This window comes from Vicia villosa, linkage group LG1 (assembly GCF_029867415.1).
Source record: "Vicia villosa cultivar HV-30 ecotype Madison, WI linkage group LG1, Vvil1.0, whole genome shotgun sequence".
NCBI classification, from domain to species: Eukaryota; Viridiplantae; Streptophyta; class Magnoliopsida; order Fabales; family Fabaceae; genus Vicia; species Vicia villosa.
Window position 1 is genome coordinate 50,762,667 of NC_081180.1, and position 10,257 is coordinate 50,772,923.

The 10,257-nt window shown below is 38.6% G+C and overlaps 1 long non-coding RNA gene across 1 annotated transcript; it reads right to left on the minus strand.

The window, feature by feature from the left end:
- Positions 1 to 8,105: 8,105 nt before the first annotated feature.
- LOC131605904 (uncharacterized) lies at positions 8,106 to 9,835 on the minus strand. Its single transcript, XR_009284702.1, has 3 exons — positions 9,431 to 9,835; positions 8,958 to 9,281; positions 8,106 to 8,733 (listed from the first exon to the last, which is right to left on the minus strand). It is a non-coding gene; the product is annotated as an uncharacterized LOC131605904 (long non-coding RNA).
- Positions 9,836 to 10,257: the final 422 nt, after the last annotated feature.

A 10,257-nucleotide genomic window follows, 5' to 3' on the forward strand; every position in this document is an offset into this window, starting at 1 on the left:
AATCACTTTCCAAGTCATGGACATTCAAGCTGCTTATAGCTGTCTGTTAGGACGACCATGGATCCATGAAGCAGGGGCAGTAACTTCTACGCTCCATCAAAAATTAAAATTTGTAACAAATGGAAAATTGGTAACAATAAGTGGGGAGCAAGCTTTGATGGTGAGCCACTTATCCAATTTCTCTTTCATTAGTGCTGATGATGTGGAAGGAACTCAGTTCCAAGGTCTCTCTTTAGAAGACGAATCTTCCAAAAAGAAAGCATCAATCTCTTCTTACAAAGAGGCAGTAAAAGTAGTAAAGGATGGAACTACCACTGGCTGGGGGCAAGTTGTGATCCCGACCAAGAATGAAACTAGAGCAGGACTCGGATGTTCACCAACATTCTCAAACTGCACCAAGAAGGATGAAACCCTTCGACCGATCAAAGAAACATTCATCAGTGGAGGATTCCTTAACCCAATTCCTCAAGAGGTTAATGTCCTTATCGAAGAATGCATTGAAGAAGGTCTACCTGATCCTGAAGTAGAATGGAAATGTTATCTCAATGACTCGGGATACATATCTCAGGAAGAACCATATCCTCCGTCAGAGAAATCCAAAGGCAATGAAACTGAGCCTGTTCCTGCAGAAATCTGGGACACCTTGGGACAACCAAGTGGAAAATTTGATTACATGGTGAAATATTCTGCACCTGAAAGTTACAAGATTGCGATTGAGGATATCCAACCAACTGGATGGGGAGATTCCTGTGAATATGATAGTCAACCAGAAGAGGCTTATCAGCCCTGTCAATTTTCTCAGCAGCCTGAAATTAATGAAGATTTCAGCTTCAATGCATCTACCAAGATTAACAATCCTGAAGATGGTTATTATCACATAAATGCCATTTTTGAAGATGAAGGGGAAGATGATCCCGCAACTGACTCAGAAAGTGTCGCTGACAATGAGTCTCTTCATCCTGAAGACTGGGAAATACATCCTGAAAATTCTGAAGATTGTGACTCGTCTTATGCTCTTCAAGAAGTAGAAGAAGACCGTTTCAACTCTACAAAGAACAAGGTTGACAAACCAGGACCTTCAAATCCTGCTCGACCAGCGGTCAATGTCAATACTGAAGATAATTCTGAGGAGAATTTTCCTGAAAACATAATACACAGAGGAGTTCGTTGCTACTGGAAGGCTGTTGACGTTCCGAATGTTGTTCGCCGCTCAAAGTAATCACCTCGCTGTTATTTTGACCTCCTGCCTTGCCCAAAGCAGAGAGATGTTTTATAGGGCTTTGCTTTTAAATGTTCCGCCCAAATAACTTTGTGTATAGGGCTTTGTTTTAAAAGTTTCCCTCTTTGTCCTGCCCAAGACAAATGAGTTTGTGTTTAGGGCTTTGTTTTAAAGATGAATCATAAATAAAGTGTCATTTTGAATTCCCTACATTATATGTTTTATTTTTGCTTTTTTCTGGAAATGGTAATCCTAAAAAACCAAAAAAATAAAAAAAATAATAATAATAAAAAAAAAAAAAACTTTTTCAAAAAAAATCTGCATACACTCCTGCATTCATAAATTTTCTGAAATAAATATAAATCACATGTGCAGATTTACTATTGATAAACCCATTGAATGCAATAACCCTATGCCCTCTCCCAACTTTGAGTTTCCTGTGTTCGAAGCCGAAGAAGAGGAAGAAGAGGAGATCCCGGACGAGATCTCTCGATTACTTAAGCACGAGGAAAGAGCCATTCTGCCTCACAAAGAGCCTTTAGAAAAGATCAATTTGGGTTCTGAAGAAGACAAAAAAGAAGTGACCATTGGATCGCTGCTTGATGCTGATATCAAGAGTAAGTTGACAGACCTTCTCAAAGAATATGTTGACGTGTTTGCCTGGTCCTACCAAGACATGCCTGGGTTGGATACCAATATTGTTCAGCATTATTTGCCATTGAAGCCAGAATGTCCGCCAGTTAAGCAGAAATTGCGAAGGACTCACCCTGATATGGCTAACAAGATCAAAGTGGAGGTTCAAAAGCAACTTGACGCAGGTTTTCTTGTCACCTCAGAGTATCCTCAATGGTTGGCCAACATAGTGCCAGTTCCGAAAAAAGATGGCAAAGTCCGAATGTGTGTTGACTACCGTGACTTGAACAAGGCCAGTCCAAAAGATGACTTTCCATTACCACATATCGACATGCTGGTTGATAACACCGCTAAGTTCAACGTCTTTTCCTTCATGGACGGGTTCTCCGGGTATAATCAGATTAAGATGGCTCCTGAAGACATGGAGAAGACATCTTTCATTACCCCATGGGGTACCTTTTGCTACAAAGTGATGCCGTTTGGATTAAAGAATGCAGGCGCAACTTACCAAAGGGCAATGACTACTCTCTTCCATGACATGATGCATAAAGAAATTGAAGTTTATGTGGACGACATGATAGCCAAGTCCAGCACAGAAGAAGAACATATTGAATACCTTTTGAAGTTGTTTCAACGACTAAGGAAATATCAGCTTCGCTTGAATCCTAACAAATGTACTTTTGGGGTTAGATCTGGAAAACTCTTGGGTTTCATTGTCAGCCAAAGAGGTATTGAAGTAGATCCCGACAAAGTCAGAGCTATTCAAGAAATGCCTGCACCAAAGACTGAAAAACAAGTAAGAGGATTTCTCGGACGATTAAACTATATCTCCAGATTCATCTCTCAAATGACTGCTACTTGTGGGCCAATTTTCAAGCTTCTCCGCAAAGATCAAGGGGTTGTATGGACTGAAGATTGCCAGAAAGCGTTTGACAGTATCAAGGAATACCTGTTAGAACCACCGATATTGATTCCTCCAGTTGAAGGAAGACCGTTAATCATGTACCTTACCGTGTTAGAAGAATCCATGGGTTGTATGCTTGGACAACAAGATGAAACCGGTAAGAAAGAACATGCCATCTATTACTTGAGTAAGAAATTCACAGACTGTGAGTCTCGTTACTCCATGCTCGAAAAAACATGTTGTGCTTTGGCCTGGGCTTCAAAACGTCTCCGCCAGTACATGATCAACAATACTACTTGGTTAATCTCCAAAATGGATCCGATCAAGTATGTCTTTGAAAAGCCTGCCTTAACAGGAAGGATTGCCCGATGGCAAATGCTGTTATCCGAATATGACATTGAGTACCGTGCCCAAAAAGCGGTCAAAGGAAGCATTCTCGCCGATCATTTGGCGCATCAACCAATTAATGAATATCAATCTCTCAAGTTTGACTTTCCTGATGAAGATGTCTTGTACTTGAAGATGAAAGATTGTGACGAACCATTACCCGAAGAAGGTCCTGACCCTGGATCAAGATGGGGCCTAATTTTTGATGGAGCAGTAAACGCTTTTGGCAACGGAATTGGGGCAATCATCATCACTCCCAAGGGTACTCATATCCCGTTCTCCGCCAGATTGCTATTTGATTGCACCAATAACATCGCAGAATATGAAGCTTGTATCATGGGTCTCGAAGAAGCCATTGACTTAAGGATCAAGATCCTCGACATATATGGAGATTCAGCCCTCGTGATTAACCAAATCAAAGACAAGTGGGAAACTTACCACCCTGGCTTGATTCCTTACAGAGATTATGCAAGACGTCTGTTGACTTTCTTCAACAAGGTTGAATTGCATCATATACCCCGAGATCAGAATCGAATGGCAGACGCCTTGGCTACTCTATGTTCAAAGTCAGTCACTGGAATGATGTGCCTAAAGTCAGAATTACGCGCCTTGAAAGGCCCGCCTATGTATTTGCAACTGAAGCAGTCATCGATGATAAACCGTGGTTCCACGACATCAAACGCTTCCTTCAAACTCAAGAGTACCCGCTTGGGGCATCAAACAAAGATAAGAAAACTCTAAGGAGGCTTTCTGGCAGTTTCTTCCTGAACGGAGATGTGCTATACAAAAGAAATTTCGACATGGTTTTGCTCAGATGCGTGGATAGACACGAAGCAGATATGTTAATGCATGAAGTGCATGAAGGGTCCTTTGGAACTCATTCAAATGGGCATGCAATGTCCAAAAAGATCTTAAGAGCAGGATACTATTGGTTGACAATGGAATCAGACTGTTACAAACACGTGAAGAGATGTCACAAGTGCCAGATCTACGCAGATAAGATCCATGTGCCACCGACTCTACTCAACGTTCTCTCATCTCCATGGCCCTTTTCCATGTGGGGTATCGACATGATTGGAATGATCGAACCGAAAGCTTCAAACGGTCATCGTTTCATCTTAGTAGCAATTGATTACTTCACCAAATGGGTCGAAGCAGCATCTTACGCCAATGTTACAAGACAAGTGGTTGTGAGGTTTATCAAGAATAACATCATTTGCCGATATGGTATTCCCAGCAAGATCATTACTGACAATGGTTCAAACTTGAACAACAAAATGATGAAAGAATTATGTGAGGAATTCAAGATTGAGCATCATAACTCTTCTCCTTACAGACCAAAAATGAACGGCGCGGTTGAAGCTGCTAACAAGAACATTAAGAAGATCGTCCAGAAAATGGTCGTCACTTACAAAGACTGGCATGAAATGCTGCCATTTGCTTTACACGGGTATCGTACTTCAGTGCGTACTTCAACAGGGGCAACTCCCTTTTCTCTAGTATACGGCATGGAAGTTGTGCTCCCCGTAGAAGTTGAAATCCCATCAATGAGAGTCCTCATGGAGACTAAGTTATCAGAGGCTGAATGGTGTCAAAGCAGATACGATCAGTTGAACTTAATCGAAGAAAAACGTATGACTGCTCTATGTCATGGACAGTTATACCAAACAAGGATGAAACAAGCCTTCAACAAAAAGGTTCGACCTCGTGAATTTCAAGAAGGCGACCTCGTGCTTAAAAAGATCTTGTCTTTTCAACCAGATTCTAGGGGCAAATGGTCTCCTAATTACGAAGGCCCGTATGTTGTCAAAAGAACATTTTCTGGCGGCGCCATGACTCTTGCAACCATGGATGGTGATGAACTCCCACATCCTGTGAATGCTGATGCAGTCAAGAAATACTTTGTCTAAAAAAAAAAAAAAGAACAAAAGAACAGCTCGGTAAGTCGAAAACCCGCAAAGGGCGACTTAGGCAAAAATGAGCGTCTCGGTGGACTGAAAACCTGAAAGGGCGGTCCAGGCAAAAATTAGAGACAATAAACAGAAAAAAATTCATCCTGGTAGATTGAAAACCTGAAAGGGCAATCTAGGCAAAAATTAAGGATTTATGACAAAGTAACTGCATCAGTCTGTACTTCGTCACCTGAAGGGTCTTTTCATCAAAGGATCTTCAATCAAATCATCGTCAATCTGAAGCGACAAGCACAGTTGGAACTCAAAGTTATTAGAGGGAATAGTGGTTATTGCTTTCAATGTAGCCTTTTCCGCATAATTATCATTTCCAACTTTTGTAAATACTCTATGGAATCACGCCTTTAGCTGATTACCATCCTATTAAATAAATTTGAGCCTTGTGCCCACTTGTTTGCAATCTCTAATTTCTTTTAGCTTGCAAAATGACGCTTTAATTGTGTTATTCACTTTTGAAACAAAAAAAGGAAAAAAGTTTTAAATGAATTTACTTTTCTTTTTCAAAATAAAAGCGAAATTTTCCTTTAAGTTGTGAACAACAGAAGGAACATCAACAGCTATCTCCATAGGATGAATCAAAGATTATGATAGGAAAAGGTCCTTTATCCACAGTGAAGAAGTTCTTCTATCCCCAGTGAAGAAGGTCTTTTATCCCCAGTGAAGAAGGTCTTTTATCCCCAGTGAAGAAGATTTTCCATCTCCAGTGAAGAAGTTCTTCCATCTCAGTAAGAAAAGATACTCATCTTCCCCAAAGAAGTTTAAAACATGCAACACCATTCATCACCTGTGTCATCTACACCATGTTGAAGAACATTTGCCAAGTATCTGGTTGTATTGCGACGTCGGTCCTTCTCCAGTACATACTTCATTGTCTGTCAGTATTGTTAGCATGCATGCGACATTCATGACATTCATCATTCATACATATTTTCATCATTTATGCATTCTTGCATTTTTCAATGTCTGCTTAAAATCACTTGTTTAGGATATATCTATCCCAAATAAAAAAAAGAGAAAAAAAAAAGAAGAAAAAGAGAAGAAACAAAAATGGGCGTGTCATCTCTCCAGTAGGTCGTCACCCATAAGCAAAAAGAACATATTCTTTCTCCAGTCCCCCACTGAGATCATTCCTCGTGGAAGAAGGTTGCTTTAGTTTCTCCTCTCAAAACAAAGGAGAAAATACCCAGTCGAGTTCATTCCTCATGGGTACAAAGTCTTGTTTGACTGTCTCTTTCCAATTCATTCTTGGTTAGAACCTTGTCTTTACCAGAGATTCAAATTCCGATTCCTCAAATAGAGTCGTGAAAAAAACAGACAATAAGCAATAGCCTCATCATCCGAGCAGCTTATGTCTCTTCCAAAAGACTTTTCCTCTCTAGGAAATCAATCATGAAGACCATTTGACAAATCAGGGCCTTATTACTGTTCACAAGGCTGAATAACCAGTAATTTCCCTAGCAAAGTCTCCGAGATCATTTTATCACTCGGCTGATAATTGATCAAGTCTTCAAAACCACTATCACAAGGCTGGTAGTCGGTAACCTTTTGTTCTGGTTATATTATTAAACATGTCTATCCCAATGCTGATAGTCGATAATATTAACCGAACCTTTGAAACTCTTTTTACCATGTCAAGTCTATCACCATGCTGATAGTCGGTAATATAGTTTCATACCTTTCACCTTCGCATTATTAAACAAGTCTATCCCCATGTTAATAGTCGATAATGTCGATAGGTAAGCTTTTCTTACAAAGCTATCATTCCCCGGTGAAACATACACTGGCTTTCCCGAAAAACGGATTCTCTTCCTAAAACGGATTGAGACGTCCTTCCCAATCTCTTGTCCCCAGTGGAGTCAGTTCTTGATATCCCCTCGGTAAAGATATCCTTGCATTATTCGCAATTTTGGTATCTTAGGTCTAAAATTTGCGTCTTCTGATATTTAAGTCTCTTCCACCCTATCAAAACGAAGATTTTCAATCTCCATGTCTCAGGTTGAAGAAACTTAAATAGGGGCATCTGTCATACCCCAATTTTTGACCTAAGATACCACCTCATATCATTTGCATATGCATCATTTGCATCTCTAACAAATTGCATAGCTTGTGTTTGTTACTTGTGCTCAGCAGGGTTTAGTCAGGAAATCACTCATCAGTGCAAGTAACAATCAATTAGGGTTTTGTTCTCCCTTCATCTCAAATGAATCATCTTCATCAATAATCGATATTTGGTCCTCAGAGATTCATTTCAACAAGCTCAACAGCTTTGAATCGACTGAATTAGGGTTTTGACTAAAGACAGCACACTCCTGACTTTTGCTCAGAATTTGACCTAATGGCTTGGGACATGATATCAAGACCTCAAGTGCATCATTTTGACCTAATACATTGGCTCATAATATCTCCTACACAAAGATTGATCAGACAAATCCTCAGATCAGGGTTTTAAACTATCAGGGACCAAAATCAGGGATCACATTTGGGAAACCCTAAAAATCCCCAGGGAGTCAATCAAAGGTTTCAATCATCTTCAAATAAAGTGTGCCATATCCATTTGTGTGATTCAAGAGTTTTGATTGGAATCTATTTCAAGATTTTGGCCTATGGATTCATCATGGTGAAGAATTGATTCATATGGATTATTTGAAAGTTGGTACAAGTTTGAAATAATTCACGGAAATTTCACCAAAATTGCAAGAAATATCTTTTAGTCCATTTGTTGAAAGATTATTTCAAGTATGGTTTAAAACCATAAATTCAAGAATTAAAAGTTCATTGGTGCAAGAACATTTTTCACATTACTTCAAGGACTTTTCTTTCAAGAATATCCAACATTCATGGTTCATACAAATTTATCCAAGATTCTAAAGGAAATTCAAGTGGAGTGTCTTTACATGAACAAATTCCAATTTTCAAATGAATTACAAAGGAACTTTATCTAACGTTCAAGAATTACAAAATTCTATTCATTTTCAAGAATACAAGCTCATACAATTTTAAAGTTGGAATGAATTGGAAATTACAAGAAAAAAGAGAAAAACTACAAAGACATTCTTGAAGACTTTCTTCAATCTTCAAATCTCCATTCTTGGAATTCAAGTTTCTTCATTCTTTCTTCAAAGAATACTCATGTCACATGAAAAAAAAAAGAAACAAAAAGGGGTGAGATTAGCAAAAAGTCCAATAAAAGAAATAATTCAAAAAGAAGAGATAATTCAAGACAAAAAGGAATCAAAGAGAGATTTTTCTTCCACTTGCATGATTCATATCATAAGAAATATCTTTGCATAATGACATGGAGAATATTATTATTCTTATTCTTATTTTCTCAATGATTACAATCTTGCCAATCAAGTTAATTTTTATGCCAAACACATCCTAAGCTTTTCCTATAAATAGAGGTGTTCTCTTCATTGCAAAACACACCAAAGCTACTATACTACTAGCTTTCTCACTTCTCTCTTTTCATAATTTTCAAAGTTCCATAGTTTGAAAAAGGGTGAAGAAATAGTTCATACCTTGGTGGAAGGTTTCCACTTGAAGATCATCTTCAAGTCTCCTTAATATCCAAAGTTCCCGCGAATCCAAAGAGGTGTTATGGTATCACCTTCATCAAAAGCCTACAACAAAAAGCAAAGTTGTTAGAAGAATTGTTGGTGACAATCCAAACTTGTTTCAAATAACAATTCAAAGTTTGTTCATCATTAAATCAAATTCACATAAGAAAAAAACAATTTGCAACGGGTTTGAGGTTGTAACGGTAACAATCAATACAAAAATTCAGCAACACAGCAACAATTCACAAAGCACAAATTGCAGCAAGCCGGAGGAATAAGAAACATACCATAGCAGCAATTAAACCGGCGAAATCCTCCTCGCCGCAGGTAATTCGGTTCTCCTTCCACTTTTGATATCACTATTATCTGTTCTTCACTTATAATTTGCTCAAAACCAAAAAAAAACAAGAGAGCATAAGAAAATGAATTGTTCCATAGAAACAAAATCTGTGAGAACCATACCTTTAAAACAACTTCTTGTTCACCAATGGCTGCCGTGAAACTAAGAGAGATTGGTTGAGCATTGTTACTGTTATTCACAGAGCAAAAATAGCGATTCAGAGAGAGAGGTAACCGATTGAAATGAGGCCAAGTCACTATTGTTGTTGTACCTGCGAATTTTTCGAAACCGAACACAGAGAGTGCATAAGCTGTTATTGTTATATCATAAACAAAAGAAAGAAAAACGAATCTGATTATTTATGGTGACATGAGTTCTAAACCCAGAAACATGAAGAAACATAATTTGTTAGAATCATACCTCAATTCTGTTTGAGTAAAATTGATGTTGTTGCTCTAAGAGAAAATCGTGAGGGAAGAACCGAGAGAGGACCAACTATCGTTTTGTTGTTATAACCGTGAGCGAGAGAGAACAAAGAGAGAGAGTGATCTTGAGAAAGAAAGAACTCTATCGTTGTTGTTGTTTCACAGGGTGAGAATCACAAGCGTTGTTATTCTTCACCACGAACGAAACCGAGAGAAAGAGTGCTTTGCTGTTGCTGTCATTCACTTCGCAAGCAAAGCGAGAGCAGAGAAAACTCGCGAGAGAGATAGAGCAACCGAGAGAGCAGAGAGAACTCGCAGGTGCGATTGAGAGATAGAGGGCGTCGCTGTTGTTGTTCATCACGAAACCGAAAGGGAACGATGTTGTTGATTCTGAGAGGAAGTCGAACACGTGAAGGAGAGTTTATCTCCAGAGGTTTTTTCCAGAAAGAAATCGTGAAAGGAAGGAGAGGATGAGCGCCTCTTTCTCTCTTGTGTTGCCTAGGGTTTCAAACCCAGCCCCAAATTGTGAACTAAAGATGGGCGGATTCGGGTCAAACTGACCCGACCCGGTCCGACCCAGTTCTTTTTTTTTTAAAAATGGTCTTTCAGCTTTAATTTAATTGGGCTCTCACCCCCAATCTGTTTTTAAACCCCCAGGCCCAAACACTTATTAGTTTTTTTTTTAACTATTTCCTTAATTTTCTTTAAAAAATAGTTTGTATAAAAAAGAACTTAATATTTTATTTTAATATAAGATTTAGTGTTGATTTTCTTAATCCTTATTAAAAAATGACAAAAAAATATGTTTTTAAGATTAAAAAT